The sequence below is a fragment of the Ambystoma mexicanum genome, chromosome 14 (genome assembly GCF_040938575.1).
Source record: "Ambystoma mexicanum isolate Mex_15411 chromosome 14, UKY_AmexF1_1, whole genome shotgun sequence".
NCBI classification, from domain to species: Eukaryota; Metazoa; Chordata; class Amphibia; order Caudata; family Ambystomatidae; genus Ambystoma; species Ambystoma mexicanum.
Window position 1 is genome coordinate 289,379,904 of NC_090940.1, and position 18,858 is coordinate 289,398,761.

The following is an 18,858-nucleotide window of genomic DNA, read 5'->3' on the forward strand; positions in this document are numbered from 1 at the left end:
TATTGGTTTAGGAGCAGTGTTATCTCATCTCCATTATGGTGTAGAACATCCAGTCCTCTTTATAAGTTGAAAGTTGTTTGATCAGGAAAATAACTATACCACTTGTAAGGAACTCATTATGGCAACAGTAAAGACAGATACAAATGATCACAGTTGAAGGGTGTTTATTAAACTGCATGCAGGTTGGAAAAACGCCTAATCTAAACCTAAATCTAAGATGGGAGCGAGTGTCGACCATCAAATTAAAATAAGGCAGTACTAGTGGCTTTGTGCCAAATAAAAAAGGGCCTATACTAAGAAACCTACTGCCAAACCTTACAACTAATACAAAAAGGGTGTGGGATAGTTTTCAAGAAAAGAAAGAAATGTTCACAAATATGTCAGGATGCAGTAGTGTGGGTCTTCCTTCCCCACGTTTTGAGCATGGAGTAAGGTGGGATCTTGGAGCGCAGTACACACTCAAGCTTTCCCAGCATGAGTCAACAGTTTTGTTTGTAGCTATCAGGTCCGTCGATGGCCAAGTGTCATTTCTCTTGAAATACTCTTGCCTTCGAGGGCCTGATGTATTCAAATACCAAAACAAAAGTTCCTTCTACAAAATGAAAGTTTGTTTCCTGGTTTTATTTAGGGTGAGGATTCTTCACCCATGGGACCCCTTTTTCCGGGCGCTGACCCTTGTACCTCGTGGTGTTTGATAGCTTTTCACCCCCTGGATCTCCCTCTTCTGAGGTTGGATCCTAAAACATTTCCTATCGATATCAAGGCCTTCAGTGATTGTGGTGTCCTGGTTCCGAGGCCTGATAGGTTTACAAAAAACAACTAACAAACACAAAGTTTTGTTCTTGGACTATTGCCCTCTGACTTACGATTCCTTCTGCTGAGGTTTTGCAGGGTTTTGTCGAGAAGGGCATGGTTGTGTCCTTCCTCGTCAGCCTCTCGATGTTTGCTGCCTTTCTCCTCCTCTTGAACTGCCGGGTCTGGATAGCTGTCTCATTGTGCGGTCTGCCTTGCTCATATTGTGCTCTCTTGCTCCACCTTTTATCCCTGCGGGGAAAGGAAAAGGCAGACAGGTGTGTGTGATTCTGGTCAACTGCCTGACTTTTCCTGACCAAAGTATTGGGACATGTCAGGTAAACAGCTCTGGTGTTAGTCCGTTGTCTTTCATATTGTGCGAAAGTGTTCTTGTGGGAAAGGGGGGGCAGTGGTTTTGAATGTCCTACAGAAAAGGATGGGGAAAAGGTGTTAAAGGAAAGGGGATACCGTGTCTCACCTTTCGGTGTCCCACTCCTGCTCCCCGAAGACCCCCCCCCATCCAGGTGATCCTCCATCACTAGTCCACCCCCAGGAACTGGATCCAATAATGAAGGTTGTGTCCTGGCCACCTGGATGACATCCCCAGGGTTTAGCTTCAGGTTTCTCACACACTCTAGAGTTGGAGGCCCTTGCCATCAAATGGGCAATAACATACTTGAAATACTATTTAGCATGAAGGAAGTTCAGATTGATTACTGATCATGCATCTCTTAAATGGTTAAGTTTGAGAAAAGATACCAACCCTAGAGTCATCCGCTGTTTTTTATACTTACAGCTTTATTGTTTCTCAGTGGAATATCAGAAAGGTTAGGAACAAGGAAATGTTGATTTCCTTTCACGATTTCCCCATGAGGATGAGAAAACCAATGACATTAGGGGAAGGGTATGTGATGAATCAGTAGTGATTCCTCCCAGAAACCTGGCTTGGGACGCTTCTCATATGGCCAGGGAAAGGCAGACGCTTCCTGATCCCCACCCTGGGGGTGGTGTACTGCGGGAGGATCACATGGGGAATGGAAGCAGGCTAGGAAGACTGGGAAACCCCCCTGTTCAACATTCCCAATAATCCCACACTTTCAGTGGCTGTTTGCCAAACAGCAGTAGTTAGAAAACCTAATTTTGTAGTTGGGGACTACGAGTCCCAAAATCCCATAATTACTGGGACGAGGAAGAGCACTGAAGAGTCCGGCTGTAGTAGTAGTCAGGCAATTAAGCCTAACAGTCCACATCTGAAGGAATCTGAGAGGCATAAAAGGCCCTCTCGTGCAGGAAATTAGAAGGAGCTGGAACTGTGACTGGAGTGTGTGCAGTAGTAGCAGAGGCAGAAAGACGAAGGCACGGTATCGGCAATCCAGGCAGAAGTGGGAGAACCTCTGATGTGCAGTGGCTATGCAACAGAAGGCGTGCAGAAAGGCTTTCTTTCCCCATGTGAGCCTAATTGCAGAGGTTGCTTTGCAAGAAGCGTGTCGGAGACCAAGGCGAGGAGGTGTTGTAACGCTGTGTGTCTGAGGAGTGGCAGGGGCTCCTTAATCAAGTGGCCGGACCGGAGACATCTTCAGTGAGGAAGGGTGTTTGTCACAAGTGAAGCCAGAAGCAGCATAAATTGTGCAAGCCATGGAGAAAGGATCACAGAAGCGGGTGAGTCAAACCTGGCGTTTTACTTATTTTATTTATTTATTGGGTATTTATAATGTGCCTATACACAATTAATTTCAGCTGTGTTTCAGTTCTGATTCCTTGTGTGAGCACTGCCAGCAACATTATCCAGCTTAATATTCACTTGAGTATTATCAGAAGTTTTTGAGTTCTTAACAATGGCACAATTGGAAATGTAGTACTTGCATGTGATTGGGTATTTTCTCTTTCACTCGCGTGAATTTTATTTTTAAATTTGTTTATTCGTTTCACAGAAATGACATACATGTATAAGCAGAGATTAGTGGGTACATCAAGAGAACGAACAAACAAACTCAACGAAACTTAACCAAACAGACCATACATAACACCTGAGTGCATATCAACAGAAGGCAATGCTAGGGTACATTATTATAGCAATTCATGCTGAGGGCCTTGGGAACCTTCCATACATAGGACCTTCCGACCAGGAATGTAATCTTTGAGGACTCAGACAGAGGGGGATGGCCTGGGTAAGCCTGTCCTATGTGTAGGCACCAGGTGCCAGCATCAATGCACATCAAAGCATAAATGACTGTGGAATTAGTTTAGTGTGGCTTGCCATCCGACAAGTGGAACATGGTGACAACCAGGGACCTCCAGGCTTCCAGGCAGTCAGCATGCTTGCTACTCTGTGCTGTGAGAGTCCAGCACCCAAGCCTGTGTTTCCGCTTCACTCCACGTCTCAAAGTCACAGACCCAGAGTGCATACCGGGGGCGCCCAGGATGTTTCCAGGCCATGGCGACACGCCGCTTTGCAGTGATGCACATCAGGTCCATGAATCTGGTGATGTGTTTATATTTACTGATTCTGCCGTAGTTGCCCAACATATATTCCGATGGATTCTAGGAGTATCTAGTGATCCCTGCTGCCCGACAGTCCTGCTCAATTCGGGACCAAAAAGCACAGACTTTAGGGCATGTCCAAAACATATGGATGAGCCCTGCATCATCCCTAAGGCACCATGGGCGAAACTGTTTGTACTTCTGCGTTAAATTTAGCAACTCTACTAGGGGTCATATAAGTTCTGTGCATCACATTAAGTTGGAGTAGTCGAAACCGGACGTTATGGGGAACATTCTTGGGGAAACTGAGCATTCGGTCCCATTCCCCTTCTGTAAACACATAGCCCAACTCGCTTTCCCAACACATCTTAATTTTAGGATCCCTGACACCAGTACCCTCCAACAAACAGCTATATATTCAGAACGTGGGCCTCCAGCTGTCTTCCAGCATATATAACAATGTTAGGATTGGCCTTTCCTCAGGTTCAGCATTTCCGACAAGCCGTCTCCCTCACTCTCATATATCTGAGGAACCAGCTTGTGGGAAGTCCGGTAGACTGTGATAAGTTTCGTAGTTCCCGGAACTGTCAATTTTTCCGAACATGTCCCCCCATGTGTAAACTCCCCAGTCTTCCCAACGTCTAGATACAGCAAGTTAATTCCTGCCACAAAACACATCAGCAACAATTGGGACATCAGTAGAATAGGGGTTGCACACTTTAAGTAGTTTCATGGTCCTAGACCAAACCAGCCTGCCCGACTTCACCAGCATAGGTATTGACGTTTGGCAACACCCAGGTAGCCATAACAATTCCCCCAGCCTGGCCGGAGAAGGAGCCTCTGCAGTAGATGAGATTCAGACGTGGCGGGCTCCTCCAGTCATTTGGAGACAAAGGTCAATTGTGAGGCTAAGTAATACAACTCGAGCATGGGTAACTGTGCTGCCCATCTTTGTAGGGCTGCTGCAGGACACTTGGGGCCAGCCGGTGCCAGGTTGCACCACAGAGAAAATCCCTTAGGAGTGTGTTCAGGCAGCGAAAAGAACGCTGCACCCGTGTAATAATGTACATTGGTAAAATAATAAAGAAATCGTGGGAGCTCTATCATTTTAATTCTGGCAATCCTGCTTATAAACGACAGCGGGAGCCAAGACCAAAAAGTTATAGATTTTCTGAGTGCCTTAACTGCACAGAGGGTATTATGTTCGTGAGTTGCCTTTGGAGTGTGAGTAATGTGTATAGCCAAGTATCTGAAGGAGTGAACTTCCCACGGCAGGCCCAAGTCAGGCAAGGCAGATATTTTCCTCCCCTGGAGACCTCCCAAAGGAAATAGGCAAGATTTCATTTTGCTAAATGGGATTCCTGATAAGGTGGCAAAGTTATCCAGTGTGTCTAGCATTATGGGGAGATTGTGGTGTGGCTCGCAAAAAATACTGTAAGACATCATCTGCATACATGGATATTAAGTGTCTAGCACTGCCGATCAGGCTACCCGCATGTATGCCACCAGGGGCTCCATTGCCAGGATGTAAAACATAGGCAAGAGGAGGCAGCCCTGACGGGTGATATGATATATTTTATTTATATCACGCTCATACACAAGTGTTTCATAGCGCGAAACAGGTGCCCCTCTGTATTGCTCAGACTTTAGATATTTGTCTAACCGACTTTAGCCTAGCCGTCGAAGTCGAATAAATCTGTCACCCAGACCAAAGCGCTGCAAAGAGATGACAAGCCACTCCCAGTAGACAGAGTCAAATGCCTTAATTGCATCCAGGGATGCAACCACAGTGTTCCTGGGCGGAGCTAATTTGGTCAATGATGTGCTGGAGCCTAAGAAGGTTCAGGGCAGTGCTGCAACCAGGCACAAACCTGGTTTGGTCCACATGTACTAGCAATGTGATGACTTTGTGAAGCTGTGACGCCAGAACTATCTTGAGTATTTTGACATCACAGTTCAGCATTGCTAGAGGGCGGTAGGAGTTGCACCGGTCTGTTGGTTTCTGGACTTAAGGATTGGTATTATTAGGGTTTCTCTCATACCCCCTGGGAGTATTCCGCATTCGGACGCCTCTTCGAAAACCTTTAGGAGTATGGCAGAGAGGGTGGAATTATAGGTCTTGTAGAATTCCGAGGGGAACCCATCCGAACCCAGAGTTTTGCATGTGGATAGGGAGGCTATCGCCTCATCTAATTCTTCTATGGTGATCGGCTGGTCTAAGGAGGTGCGCTGTTGGTCAGTGAGAGTAGGGAGTTCTATCAGGGAGAAGGTCTCCTCGAGATCCTCGTGCGGGACTGGGTGTTCATGTCTATATAAGTGCACGCAGAAGCAGGCGAAGGTGCCATTTATTGCCTGCTGTCATCTCCACAGGGCCCCACACTCATCGGTTTGGTGGCCAGGGTTGTTCTCTTTTACAGAGCCATGCCAGGAGCCGCTCAGGTTTATCCCCCTCAATGTGTGCACAGGCTGTTTGTGTGGCATAATCAAACTTGGATAAATGGAGCCAAGCCTCTTGGCACTTGGTGCACGCCTCTTTTAGCCGCCCTTTGGCAGCCTGTAGGTCCTGGGGCTGGGTTTTTTAGCCTCTTAATTTCCTCCTCAATAGTTTCCAGGAACTCCTGTAACACTCTACGGGTGCCCCCAGCCCTAACTATCACCTAACCCCCTAGCCACCACTTTCATAGCCTCCCAGACCATACCGCAGGTAGCAACACTGCCCACATTGTGTGCAAAGAAGTGGGTCAGGAACTCCGACAATGAAGCCCTGAAGGCTGGGTCCATCAAAGTATCAGTTGGCATACGCCTAGCCACGCCTTGAAACAATTGTGTATAGGCGTGTTACAAATGCAATATCATATCATATGAAGTAGGTATAGGAGCTCTAGGGGAGGCAGTAGCCCATTCGACCAGTAGAGGGGAATGGTCTGAGACAGTCCTCCCCAGGTATTCCGCTCGCCGAAGTCCAGCAAGGGAGCCCTCCCCAACCAGGAAATAATCAATGCGTGTGTGTAGTTCGTAGGGGGGGCGAATAAACGGAGTAGCCTCTTGTAGTCGGATGTAATTCCGTCCAGACCAAGGTCCGATAATACATCATTCAGAGTAACCGTGGCCGGGGAGGGGCACCTGCTTGGGGGGGAAATATCTGTCAAGTACTGTGTCCCTAACACAGTTAAAGGCATGGTCTAGTAAAACATTTTATTGTCCCTACGGGTCGGCCATGTTTTTTTAAGCCTAAGTGGCTCGATTTTAGAAAACCTTCCTATGGACCTTACCCGAATTTTCGTCCATTAAACGCATGCGAAAACAAGCACCATGGAGCCGCCATTTTCTGATAATCCTATCTTTTCCCCCATCGCCCTGGCTGACCTGCTTTTGCGGCACTAAATCAATTCCCCCGCCCCTGAGCCTGTCATCAGCAGACTCGTACCGCACATTTCCCAACGCCAAAGCACGTCTCGTGTCGACATTCGCTGCGCTTCAGCTAATGACGTGTCGCCATGGAAATGGCAGGACGCCTCTTTCCTCAATAAGTATAAACAGACCACACAGCAGCAGATTTTCGATTCCATTCCTCTCTCTGTGTTACTTTGAGTATTCTGTGACTCGTTTCAGTGCTCTGGTCAGCTACCTTCGCCGCTTGTAGCCCGTGTGAACAGATACCAGTACCACCGCTATTAATTATTTTAGTTTGTTTAACACACAATGGCTACAATAATGCCCTACATGTACGAGCCCGAGTATACCGAGGAGGAACTACTGGAAAGGGAAGCACGCGAAAACAATGGGGATTCGGACGGCAGTTGACAGGACGAATCAACAGATGAAGAGCCTGGGCCTAGTCTCCACCTGGTGCACATGCAATCGCTGCGAGCTAATGCCAACTGAGGACGAGAACTGCTGCTGCCGAGAAAACTCGGGATGCCTGGCCTACATTTCGGAAGGCGAGCCACGACCGCAATGCATCACCGAGCTGCCAGACTTCAGGGCAGCCTGCCTCACACGGGCCGTGTTGAGAATAATGATGGTGCTTATGCACGAACTTCGCGCAACTGTTCGTCCTCGTAATCCGAGTAACGAGTAAGTATAATCTGCTTGTCATGCCACTCCTATTTCATGTTCTTCTACTATATCCAAAATTACATCTACATATCATTGGAACGCATATAAGTCGTTCAATAGTGTGCATTGCCTAGATAGCATTTGTCCGTGCAGAATGCCATTAGTTACAAGAATTGTCATTGACAACAAAGGTTTATTAAACTTATCTTGGTCATTTAAAAACAGTTTGTTTCATTCTTTTCACAGGTGGTACAGGCTGGTGGCCTATCGTTCCTTTACATGGTGGCTCCACGGGAGGCTTGGACACCGCGTTCGAAGAGTGATACCCGCCTGTGCCGTTCGTGCCATTAGAGAAACGTTCCCGAGTGACAGCGGTCAGTTCAGGGGATTTTCTCTCGCTGTGCTGCAACCTGACCTGTATAATCTTTAAAGTCTTGTATTTTTGTGTCATGAAAATAAGATACAAAATAAAACACCACATATATTTTAACAACGGTTGTTTCGATTTTTTAAATGAATCAAGTGTGTCTCCATTCAAGGATGGACGTCAGACATCTGTGGTCCGAATGGGTGAAGGTCTGGTCGCTGTGAAGCAGGGTGGTCACTATCTATCTAAGCTAACATAACATATTCTCGATAATGCATGCACTAAATAACACTTGTTCAAAGTCTTTCAGTGGGTTATGTCTCTATAAAAGTCACACATATGTCTATACTAACAATTACCATTGGATTATACAGGCCTTAGGGTCTTGACCACTATAATACACCGGTTGAAGTGTGGGTCTGTGCTCACAAGAATCTCTGGTATGTGGCATTTGTTATTGATAAGCAATGATATACTGATATAAAGGCGGTTTCACGCCAGTGGATGCGCGCTGGCATGGGGGGCTGTCAGGGGCGCGAAAGGCCAAGGTGCCAAACTACATGTACACTTCAAAAAGTATCCCACACCAAGGGGCCATCGGTCACATGGCCTCCTCAGACCCTGTGTCTCCAGCCAGGCCTCCCCTTGAAGCAGGCCGCCCCCCTGCAATCCACATAAGTGTGTCTCCATTCAGCAGTCTTCCTGTGCCTTATCTGCACGCCCCAGGCCCATCCATCCCACCCCCCTGTATCAAAGGGGGTTCGCGCCGGTGGATGCGCGCTGGCATGGGAGGCTGTCGGGGGCACGAAAGGCCAAGGTGCCAAACTACATGTACACTTCAAAAGGTGTCCCACCCCAAGGGGCCATCGGTCACATGGCCTCCTCAGACCCCGTGTCTCCAGCCAGGCCTCCCCTTGAAGCAGGCCGCCGCCCTGCAATCCACATAAGTGTGTCTCCATTCAGCAGTCTTCCTGTGCCTTATCTGCACGCCCCAGGCCCATCCATCCCACCCCCCTCTATCAAAGGCGGTTCGCGCCAGTGGATGCGCGCTGGCATGGGGGGCTGTCAGGGGCGCGAAAGGCCAAGTTGCCAAACTACATGTACACTTCAAAAGGTGTCCCACTCCAAGGGGCCATCGGTCACATGGCCTCCTCAGACCCTGTGTCTCCAGCCAGGCCTCCCCTTGAAGCAGGCTGCCCCCTTGCAATCCACATAAGTGTGTCTCCATTCAGCAGTCTTCCTGTGCCTTATCTGCACTCCCCAGGCCCATCCATCCCACCCCCCTGTATCAAAGGCGGTTCGCGCCGGTGGATGCGCGCTGGCATGGGAGGCTGTCGGGGGCACGAAAGGCCAAGGTGCCAAACTACATGTACACTTCAAAAGGTGTCCCACGCCAAGGGGCCATCGGTCACATGGCCTCCTCAGAACCTGTGTCTCCAGCCAGGCCTCCCCTTGAAGCAGGCCGCCGCCCTGCAATCCACATAAGTGTGTCTCCATTCAGCAGTCTTCCTGTGCCTTATCTGCACGCCCCAGTCCCATCCATCCCACCCCCCTCTATCAAAGTCGGTTCGCGCCAGTGGATGCGCGCTGGGATGGGGGGCTGTCAGGGGCGCGAAAGGCCAAGTTGCCAAACTACATGTACACTTCAAAAGGTGTCCCACGCCAAGGGGCCATCGGTCACATGGCCTCCTCAGACCCCGTGTCTCCAGCCAGGCCTCCCCTTGAAGCAGGCCGCCCCCCTAAGACCACGACATAGATATGTCATTCATTCACAAACACACCCCTGTTTCTAATACTTTATAAACCACTTGATATGTCTCATGAGAACATCTTTGTGCTTTGCAAGTCAACTCCTGAACGTGTTACCTGGCAACCACTGAGATCTACGCTAATCTGCTCGTCGTCGTGCTATCCGTGAACTTCTGTGACCGCTTAGAGCAAACCCATCAGTGTGCTACCTGTGGCCACCCACCTATTCTCCTGCAACATACTGCTCTGCTTGCTGAATCCAACTGTTTGTTGGTCAAGGTAAGGCCATGTATCCTAGTCATATTTCGCAGATTTTTAAATTTCTATCTATTTGCGAGTTGAGTACACAATAGTGCTAGGTTCATTGGTCTCATTGCTATTGACTTGAGTTTCCATTGCTATGCTATCAATAGATCTATTTATTTTCATCTGTGTCTATTGTCATCGAATTGCACCCTTCGGGGGTCCAGTCTATAATGTAAGCATGTTTCCTTCTCGTGCAATACAGAACATCCAAGGGATGAGTCACATGTTCAGTTTTTAGTCACATCATTTATACATTTCTGCAACTTATGCAAATACTAAGCCACACATAATGAACTGGTATAGTTCCTGCGACCAAAACAAACCTTGCATTGATCATTGTATGATTCATTTACTTTTGTATCAAATCTTTATTCTTGAAGATTGTATGATAATGTCGATATTTACTTTTCAGATTTATCAACAATGCCTGCCTGTTCGATTAGCGGTTGCCCTTCGAAGACCCATGCTAAATCTGAAGGCACTACAATGCATGTATTCCCGAAAACTGTTGATCGAATAAGAGAATGGGTCAGACACTGCGGATATCCACTGGATGAGCTGGAAAGTAGAGTCCAACAAGTCTTACAGGACAAGAGGGGTGATCGATACCGCATCTGCAGCAGGCACTTTTCCTTGGACATGTACACAACATCTTGGGTAAAAAAGAAGAATAAACGGCGAACGACACGGAAATTGCTCAAACGCTATTCCCACATTCCGCCACCGGTGAGTCAAGTGTCCGGATTTAGCTTTAGGCCTTGCGGTAGTGTGTAGGTATCCAAACGGATTAATTGATATTGTAGGTATTCTATCCCTTGTAATAATTTCGATATTGATATGAGTGTATAGTTTTTTGAATAATGACATTTACCAATATATACTTTTTCGATTTCATAACCCACAAACGCAATGTATATATATGGGAACAGGGAACTGTGCTGTATTGAGCATTTTACAAGTATTCTGTCGCCTTACATGGCTATTTTTAATATTGGCATTTCATTATCAATCATTAATTTACCTTTACAACTTCTTGACTATCCCTTGAACCTGAAGCAAGAACATTTTACATCCTTGACGTGGTCGCAGTTATCAACCACTTCTAGCGCGTATCAGGTAATCTTACTAGGCTAATCCGCTACAGACCTGTTTTATGCATGTCAAGTAATATTTTTATTTTATTGTGTAATCATTTTACCGGATGTTTGGTTAGTGCTTTCCAATTGATATACACCTTAGTTATTGTCCACTGGTGTTTGTTTTCAGTTATAATTAGTGTTATCCATACTAATGCAAGTACTGTCTTTCAGGGAGACGCTGAAGCGTCCGCCACATCTACAACATTTCTAGATGTTCAACAGCTGGAGGTATGGATACTGACAGCTCCATCGAGCGTCATCATCAGAGCTGGAATTCTTGTCGTTTGATTGTTGTACACAATGTTTCATTTGTGGTTAGCCGTTGATATGTACCTGTGCTGTCGACCCCAGGTGTGTGTTATGTTTTCACCATTGTATTCCTCACTAATGCAAGTACTATGTTTAAGGCAGTTGATGGAGCGTCAACCCCTGCACTTGATGCAGAGCCTGACATTCAAGTAATTCCAGGGGAAGTGGAAGCGGGACCATGCGTATACGAATCGGCGCAACAGCTTTCGGAAGTGCACACTACATTTGAAACATCTATAGATATTCTTCAGCAGCACGAGGTATGGATAATGACAGCCTCATCATGCGTGATCATATAACGTGATTCCATTTGCTATACTTTCTTCCCTATTAACGGAAGTGCTGTGTTTCAGGGAGACGACGAAGCTTCCACTACAATCACAACATCCAATTTAGATGATGCAGATGTAAATAAATCAGAGAAATAAGTCGATGAAATGTGATCATATTTAGATTTTCCTTGATTCTTTTGGACAATGCATCATTTGCGGTTATCTCTTTATATGTACCTGTGCGTTCGACCCCCAAGTGTGTGTTATGTTTCCAATATTGAAAACCATACTAATCCAAGTACTGTGTTTCAGGGAGACGACGGAGCTTCCACCACAATCACAACATCTCATTTAGATGATGCAGATGTAAAGGAATCGTTGAAATAAGTCGATGAAATGTGATCATATTTGGATTTTCCTTGATTCTTTTGGACAATGCATCATTTGTGGTTATCTCTTTATATGTACCTGTGCCGTCGACCCCAAGTGTGTGTTGTGTTTCCAATATTGAAAAGCATACTAATGCAAGTACTGTGTTTCAGGGAGATGCGGATGCCTCCTCTCCAATACAACCATTCATGGCAGTCCATGCAGAGCCAGAGGTATGGATACTGACAGTTCCATCGAAATAGATCATCACTGGTCGAAATACTTGTCGTTTGATTGTTGCACACAATGTTTAAATCGTGTTTGGCTATTGAGATGTACCTGTGTGTTCGTCCTCACGTGTGTTTTATGCTAACAATATTTTGATACATAGTAATGAAAGTACTATTTTTCAGGGAGACGATGGAGCCTCATTCCGTGCTGTCTATGCGGATACAGAAAATATAGTCTTTGCAGAGCAAGAGGAAGGGAGGACATGCAGAAACGAATCGGAGCTATAGCGTGCAGATGTTGAAGGTCGAGTCAAAAAAGTTGCAAAGAAAAAAAAACAAAAAAAGGTTAGTTACAAACAGTTCATAACTTTAAAAAAATGTTTGTGCTGGGGACTATTTTATGTTTTTTTCCAGTCAATACTACTACACTCCATCTTGGGTTTAAACTGAACATCCCTTTTCCAATCTCTCCTCCAGTTACCCGTGGGTGTCAGAACTATACACACACAGACAGTGAAGCGAATGAGAGATGTGGCTTGCCAGACCGTGTACACTATGGAGGAACTATTAATTGAGGCGAGGCGTGTTCAGGCTCGAGATGCTCATGTCCAATGGCCAGAACCTGAATTAACTGTGTTTGGAGACTACAGCAAAGTTACATTGGACCATAGCTACAGTGCGACCGCACCACCACAAGAAGATGTTATTGAATGCATTGAAGATAGCTCTGAAGTAGTTGCAGATCAATTTACACAATCTACACCCACCAAAAATTTGCCACCAAAAAACCTGTCGACATTGTTGTGTTCTCCCATCAATGTTGAAGTAATAGATGTCGAAATGACAGAGAATGAACCAGCCGCAGCATCCATAGACGCATCAGAACTTGATATCAGCGATATTACTTTCCAATGTGTAGAAATCTCCACAACGTCACAGGCCGAAACAACGTTGACGCAGGATGACAGTCTAATGAAAGAGAGCAAATACATTGTATTCAACAGTTGTTTGATGGAAATTATAAGTATGCTGAAATGTGTGCATTCCATTAGAGGGAAAGTATGTGGGAAGCCATTGATTAATGTGACTCGTCAAATAAAAGGCAGTAACGTCAAAATAAATGCCGCCTGTAGATTAAATCATAGGTTCTCATGGTCTGCACAACCGATGCTGGGGAAACTGCCAGCAGGCAATCTACTGTGTGCAGCTGCATCACTTTTTAGTGGCTCCAGTTTTAGAAAGTTAGAGGCTTTCTTTCAGTTTGTGGGACTCCATTTCATTTCTAAAGCGCTGTACTACATATACCAACGTGATTATCTGTTTCCGGCCATTAGTGATGCTTGGAAAATTGAACAATTGTCTCTAGCAAGTACATTCGAAGGCAAACGATTCAGGCTAGCCGCGATGGACAGTGCGACAGCCCTGGATTTTCTGCCAAGTACTGCACCTACCACTTTCAGGACATGGATAGTAAGAAAATTGTGAGTTCGGTGGTTGTGCAGGTAACACAATGTACATCGTCAGTGGCCATGGAGAAACTAGGATTTATAAAATCAGTGGAATATCTACAATCAAGGGAATGCACATCGACCTCATAGCCACGGATAGACACGTTTCAATTGCCAAGACAATGAGAGAGCAGTTCCCACATATTAAACATCAATTTGACGTATGGCATCTTGCTAAATCAATCAACAAGAAAATCTCGGCTGCAGGGAAAAAAAAGGTTTTGAAAGTATTTTGCAGTGGTCACATTCTATCACCAACCATCTTTGGTGGAGCTCAAAAACTGAGGGGTCAGTGGAAATACTACTTGAAAAATGGCGGTCACTGATGAACCACTGTACCAACGTTCACCGCTGGACAGCAAATGAACATTTCCACCAATGTGAACATGGCCCTTTGTCCCCAGAGGAGGCACGGAAGAAGAAGTGGTTGATTCCATCTTCACCGACACACAAAGCCATTGAGAAGATTGTTTTCGACAAACCTCTATCAAGAGATTTGAGAGGACTGACAGAATTCTGTCACACAGGAGATTTGGAGGTGTTCCACAATATGTGCCTAAAGTACAGGCCAAAACGCTTGCATTTTAGCTTTCGGGGCATGAAACATCGCACTCTACTAGCGGTCTTGGCCCATAACAGCAATGTCGGACGTGAACAACCTAGGACTAGGGGTAAAGTAAGGATGCCTCGCTACACTAAGGTGTTTTCAAAACGAAGTAAGCAATGGGTGATCAAACCAGTCTATGATGAAATGCAGTTCGACTTTGTGAAAGGCCTTATTGTTGCTGTGTTAGAGAAGCACAGATATGGAATTTTGGACGTTTCTGTGCAGAGCAGTGATCCATTGCCACCGAACATTGGGACTGTGCCATGCCCACCCGAAGCACAGCTGATTGTGAAGTACAAATCCCAGTTTAAATAATTGCAATACGATTGTCTTTTTGTAAATAAATGTTATTGTACAGTGTACCTGTAAACCTAACCCCTACCTTCACCATCATGGGTGGCGAACAAGCTGGGTGTCATCTTTGAATTCTCTCTATTCACCTCACATATGTGTATGTATATATTTTTCTCATGTTCCATCTCATGTAAATGTAAATGCTGCGCACTGTTAACGGAGGGGAGGCTTGCGTATTGCACATAATAAAACAAACAAACAAACAAACAAACAATAAATCTCACTTTTAACTCAACTCCTGTGGTTCTTTATACTTTCCCTGACCTTCTGCCAAAAATTAAATGTCTCAATTTGGGCTGCAAAGCTCGCAGACAACGGGGACAAAATTGGGGCACTTAGAACGCGCCAGCCAAGCGGGCCGTGGCATTTGGGAGAGAAGCCAGTTCGCATTTGGACATTGAGGCGCACTACATAGACGGATTCTAAACTTCAAGTTCTCACAGATGCCTATACTACGTGATGTTGCAAATAAAGAATGCGAAGGACAGCGCCCAGATGAGGCCCACAAATCGCACTGGAAGTATAAGGGTCTATTGTTTTTTTGACCTTGAGACAGGGACCATGCCGAAAGAACTACATTTGAAGGGAGTGCGCAATAACGTAAGAGACGATAAGACAGAAAATTCAGAAACTAGACCGAGTTTCATTTTAGTTCAGTATACGAAAAATCGTTGTCAAGAGTACGGTCCGTTTTACAGACTGCATTACGAAGAGACACAATGGAAATTTCAAATATAATGTAAGTAAATCTTTACACGCTTTTATACCGGAATGAAGATTTAATGAATGGATGCATGAATAAATGAATGAATGAAGAGCTAGGAAAAGCAAGTAAAACGTGTTCGTAGTGGACACATGGGCATGCAGGTCCACTGGTCTCACCGATCTCGGTCCTTGGCCCAGCCACTTTTCCCTGCACTGCCTACCTGCACTACGGGACTGTCTCTGTATCCTTCAGCCCCTTCTCACGGCATTTACCTTGCACTTGCCACCAGCTGGCCCTATTATTTAATTTGTATTCAACTAACCATGTACAGCCCTTCCCTATGCGCGATCAGAAAGACACCTGGCCTAGTAGGATCGTTGTCTGTCTGCCCTTGTTCCCCACCTGCCTCGTCACGCCTAGAAACACTTGAGTATAGGCGCGTTACAAATGCCATATCATATATCATATCATTCCTCACGCATGTATACTAACTGTCGTTTATCATTGTGTGTTGGCCTCGATTTATCTCGTTACTTTTTGCATTGATTTTAGAGACGAACATACTCCATTGAACTATCCTTGCAAGCAAATAGTTTCTGATCGGCCGTAATAAATAAAATGAGTAATATTAATGAAGTTCGGCTAGCGAGACTAATTATAATTTTTTTGTTTTCATAACATGTATTTGATCCCATTCTGCCATTGCCATCTGTTTGAGACACCGGCGGATGGATTCTTCAGCAGACACCTGCAACTTCGTGTCAACAACTGGAGCAGGATCACCATATTATGGGATGATCGCCAAGGGCCCACATGCCCTTACGCTGTACTAGTGGCTAAAAGTAACATATCAACCTTTAGGGAGGGCTAGTGCCTAGTTGATGGAACAGCCTTGCGGTTCACCGTGCTTCCAAAGTGATTCTTTTTACGAAAATGAACACCCTGTGTACCATAAAGGAACAGCGCGTGACTCATGATGAAACGGAACAGTTATTGCGGATACAGATAAAAGAAAATAAATGGCTTTCGGAGTTCATATGGCAATTGCTGAATATTCTATAAACATTTAATGTCAAATAAATGGACTTCACCAAATGTACCGTGTTGCTGTTTCATTTTAAAGTACAGTTTCATATTCCGAATTGTGGCGCGCTGTGTTGTGAGTTGATCTGTGTTGGTTTCTGGGTTCTGTGTGGAGTCGCGCAGAAGACGACTGGGCGCATTTGCCTACGCAGCACAGTAACGTCACGGAGAGAGGCGGGGAATATGAATGTTTTGATAATGTCAGGCTCAGGGGCGGGGGAATTGATTTAGTGCCGCAAAAGCAGGTCAGCCAGGGCGATCGGGGAAAAGATAGGATTATCAGAAAATGGCGGCTCCCTGGTGCTTGTTTTCGCGTGCGTTTAATGGACGAAAACTCGGGTAAGGTCCATAGGAAAGTTTTCTAAAATCGAGCCACTTAGGCTTAAAAAAACATGGCCGACCCGTAGGGACAATAACATTTTTTACTAGACCATGCCTTTAAATTTCCCACCACAAAGGAAAAAGCTATTGCACCTGGGGGCCACCAGAGTACTCATTTTATGTATGTGAGCCGAGATGCCGTGATTCGTGAAATATGAATTGACTTTACAGACCTCCCTATGGTAGAGGTAGCCTCTGACTATTACATACCTCCCCTCTGCATCGCGTGCCACCTCAGACACTTGGCGCATGAGCGATCCATCAAACCACGTTAACACCCCTCTAGCAAACTGTGAGTATGTGGCACCAAAGCCTGTCCCATCCCAACGCTTCAGTAGTTTCTCCATCTCCTCAGGGAGTAGGTGTGTCTCCTGGAGTAATGCTATAGCTATTTTCTAGTGTCTCAGGTAGGATTATATTCTGTTTCTACGTAAGTACGTGCCCATGCCGCGCACATTCCAGGTAGCTATTCTAAGCATAGCCATCTGCTTGTGGAGTGTCTAGCGAGCCACTATGGCGCCCGCAGTTCCCCCTATGATATATGGAGTGTTTAGGCAGAGCAGCACCTGCTCCATCCCCAGTGTCGACCATAAATTCCTGCCAAACCTTTAAATGTACCACACTGTGGGCCTCATCACGAGTTTGGTGGTAATGCCGGCGCTATTAGCGCCGGCGCTAATAGCCCTAATGCCAAACCGCCGGCGCTATTAGCGCCGGATCACGGGTTTGGCGGAAGGGTTATTGCCCATTCCCCATTGGGCCCATTCGGGAATTCCTCATTCCCCATTGGGCCAAATGGGGAAAATGTGCGCTATTACCGCCAGCGGATTTCCCGCCGGCGGTAATCACGCCGAAAATCGGCAATTTTTCCGTGGATTTCCCCCCAGCTTAGCGCTGGGGGGAATTCCGCCAAAGCCATGATCTGGCGGACCCTTAAAGGCGGCGGTAATAGCACTACCGCCGCATTTAAGGGTTACCGCCAGACTCGTGATGAGGCCCTGTGTGTTGTATTGTATGGATTTAACAGACAAAATAACAGTAACCACAAAACAAATAATCATTGAACTTGTTGGCCAACAATACGCGGTCGTTCGGGCAGACCTGTACCTTCAACGCCTGGTCCGGCCATTGTGCAATGGGCTGGCACCGAGAATCCATCAGGGGTGGGTAAAGAGTCCAATAGTGTGTGGTTGGTCCGCACCCACACTGTATGAACAAGGACCATGAAGACAGCAGTGTCTATGTTCCAAGGCTTCAGTCCGGCTTAAGGGAAGGCCCATTGAGGCAGCAAATGGGCCGGCAGTGCCGGTAATGTAGGTAGTGGAAGAATCCGTCGCAGCAACTTAGTGATCAGGGGAGCAGGGAATGGTATCAACCTGATGGGTTAGTCAGTGCTTCTTGGGGATCTCCCCAAGGTCCGGGTATGGTTTCAAGGCAGCCCTGGTTCAGGCGTCAATGCCAGTGTCATCTTGATCAGACAAATTATTGTGCTCCATCCACAGCACCGCAGCTGCGGGGCTTTCCAAAAACGGTGTCTTGCCCATATAGAGGATTTTCAGTCCCGCTAGGTACATGAGCATATACTTGAAGCCCAGTTGTCTAAGCCTTGCTTTAATTTGGGACAAATGTATTTCCTGAGCTCTGCACCGCAGGAGTGTAGTCCGGGTAGATCGCAACCTTTGAGTTGTCTCGTTGTTTCTCGCCTCATTCCCTGGAGAGCCACAGGATAACTTCTCTATCTCAAAAGACCCAGCGGCTGCCTCTTTTGGAGAGAGCGGTGCGCACTTTCCACAGCAAATCCCTGTGCAGATTGCCTGGCCCAACATCCTGCAGCAGCAGCAAGGTCTTGACATAGGCAGTAGGATCCCGTCCCTCAGTGCCTTTTGGGAGTCCCAACACCTGCACATTGTTTCTGCGTGACCTCCCTTCAGTTTCCTCAGCTTGAGATTCCAGAACAGTGTTACGTCTTTCGAGGTCCTTGACCCACGTCTCCAGGTCTTTAGTGCCCTCTGCAGTTTCTTTTAGCAGCACTTCAGCATTTGTAACTCATTCAGTCAACTGCTGGACATCTTGACGCAAAAGCTGGACATCTATCTTAACCTCCTCTATTCTTGTTTCGAGGGGGGCTCTAAGGGCTGCAACTGCT